The 2,562-nt window shown below is 42.9% G+C and overlaps 1 long non-coding RNA gene across 1 annotated transcript; it reads left to right on the top strand.

Moving 5' to 3' along the window:
* The first annotated feature begins 274 nt into the window (after positions 1 to 274).
* LOC120638232 lies at positions 275 to 1,314 on the top strand. Its single transcript, XR_005659789.1, has 2 exons — positions 275 to 606; positions 1,274 to 1,314. It is a non-coding gene; the product is annotated as an uncharacterized LOC120638232 (long non-coding RNA).
* Positions 1,315 to 2,562: the final 1,248 nt, after the last annotated feature.

Raw genomic sequence — 2,562 nt, 5'->3', positions numbered from 1 at the left:
CGAGCTGTAGCCGTAGGAACAGAATGGAGCCTTTCAATTCCACTGCCTCTCCCTGGGGTTAGAGCCCGGTTGCCATGGATATTCTGGATTCCTGCAGCTAATGGGAGGGAGTTGTGTAGCTGTGGGATCCTGGGGACCAGCTAGGGTGAGACATGAAATAGACCCGTGGGTGGAGCCGTGGAGTAGGGGGAGGACAGGGGTCATCGGGTTGCTTTCCAACGGCGCTCAGCTGAATGTATTTTAAGTCTCATTCATTCGGCAATCTGTATTTTCCAGAACATCAGACGTTTTGGTCCACCTCCTATTGCGAGCAAGCCTCATCGTCGGTTGAAAACCGTTAAGATCGCAGCTCTAAACATTCTATGCTATAATTAGACACGTGCCGACGTTCAGGGGAGTTTTTTTCCCCCACATACCTTCTGGGTTATAATCTGAGCTAGGGTCAGATTTCAAACCGTTGCTGATTTCCAAGCATGAGACTCAATGTATGCAACAAAAAGAAAACTAGAGATTCCTTTGTTTCCATGTAAAAAGCGGCTGACCCTTTCTCCCTTTGACAATGAGCCTACTTTCCCCAACTCCCAGAAAGGAAACAAATTTCAGATGGTAAGATTAATGTTGGTACGATTATTTAGTTACCTCTCTGGCTAGAAAATAGAGGACGTTACAACTACGTTCTTTGACCAAGGTAGTGAATACTGATGTGATCGGGAAACTGACGTTTCAAACCCCTTGGTTCTAGAGGCTTGGAGGAAGAAAAGATGTGTGCCTTGTTAGTATGATTCCAAGAGGCAAAACGTTGAGTAAAGAAACGTTGATGTTGTAGTCACATTCCTTTCTGTCTTCTGCAGAGGGACTTTATCTTAACTAATTCTTTTAGTCAAATCAATCTGACTGAAAGGTGGAAAGATGATGAAAGGTCTGAAAACTGGCCTATACTTTCGCCTGGCTTTGAAGTATGGTGAGCACCATGGTGAGAAGCAATATGGCCAAGTGGAAAGAGCATGGGCCTGGGAGTCAGAGGTCTTGGGTTCTAATCCCAGCTCTGCCACTGGCCTGCTGTGTGACCTTGGGCCAGATTTTCTGAGCCTCAGTTTTCTCATTTGTAAAATAGAGAAATATCTGTTCTTCCTCCTACTTAGACTGTGGGCCCCATGTGGGATGGAGACTATGTGCTGGATATGGTTATTTTATATCTACCCCAGTGCTTAACACAGTACTTGTCACATACCAAGTGCTTAACAAGTAACATAATTATTATTTGTATTTTGAGTCCGTAGACCAGTACCCAGAATGGACTGTTTAGGTAGGGGATCACAGGGAAAGTGCTGACCAATGCTGACCCCAGAGGCAGCATGGCTTAATGGAAAGAGTATGGACCTGGGAGTCAGAAGGACCTGAGTTCTTTGCCATTTTTCTGGTATGTGATTTTGGGTAAGTCACTTCACTTCTCTGTGCTTCAGTTATCTCATCTGTAAAATAAGGATTAAGCTGATGAGCCTTATGTGGGACAGAGACTGTGTCCAACCCAATTAACCTATATCTAACCCAGTCCTTGGAACAAAGCCTGGCACAGAGTAAACACTTAACAAATATCACTGAAAAATAAAAAAGAAAGCTTTGTTGCCTAGTCAAAAGAGTACTGGTATGGGAGTCAGAGGACCTGCTCTAATGCCAGCTCCACCACTTAATTGCTCTGTGAACTTGTTATTTAATCTCATGATGCTTCAGTTTCCTCATCTGTAAAATGGGGATTTAATACCTGATCTCCCTTTTCAGACTGGGAGTCTCTGCAGGACAGAGTTTGTGTCAGACCAGATTATCTCATGATTACCTCAGAGCTTGTAAATTACTTGGCAACATAGTTATGCTTAACATATAACATTCTTCTTCTTCTTCTTGTGTTTTCCATTCAGCTGAGCATTACTTCAGTGTTGGTGAACTGATTGAATTCCAAGATCTCACCGGTGATGATTCTGTCATGGTTTATGGTTTAGAGATGAAAGTGATGAAACAGTTCTAGACCTGGGCATATTTTAGTCTGGGTCTTACTGCCATAAAGATGAGAAGACAACACAGTATAGCCTTTAGGACTTCCATTTTGATTGGGCTTGATGTCCTATTGTCACAAAACTCTGTCTTGCAATCTTCTGAAGGGCATCCTGAATTTATGATTCTATTTTCTCTTTCTCTCTTAGCTACCCATGTCCTGTCTAGGTAATTGAATGTTTTAAGTTCCAAGATGGCAAGAAAGACTTTGAGTTGTGTGTAGGTTTCAATCTATAGATTGTATCTGAGTGCTTAGGGTGTTCAAAGCTTTGTACTAAGCACTTGGGGAAGTACAACAGAGTTGATGGATACATTCCCTGGTCCCCAGTGAGCTTACAGTCTGGGGAGGGAGACAGACATTAATATAAATGAATAAATTACAGATATGTACATAGGACCTATGGGGCTGAAGGAGGGGTGAATAAAGGGAGTAGATCAAGGCAGTGCAGAAGGATGTGAGAAAGAAGGAAATGAGGACTTAAGGAAGGCTTCTTGGAGGAGATATGCCTTCAT

Source organism: Ornithorhynchus anatinus, chromosome 2 (genome assembly GCF_004115215.2).
Source record: "Ornithorhynchus anatinus isolate Pmale09 chromosome 2, mOrnAna1.pri.v4, whole genome shotgun sequence".
In the NCBI taxonomy this organism is placed as follows: domain Eukaryota; kingdom Metazoa; phylum Chordata; class Mammalia; order Monotremata; family Ornithorhynchidae; genus Ornithorhynchus; species Ornithorhynchus anatinus.
This window is presented reverse-complemented; position numbering and strand designations above follow the sequence as displayed.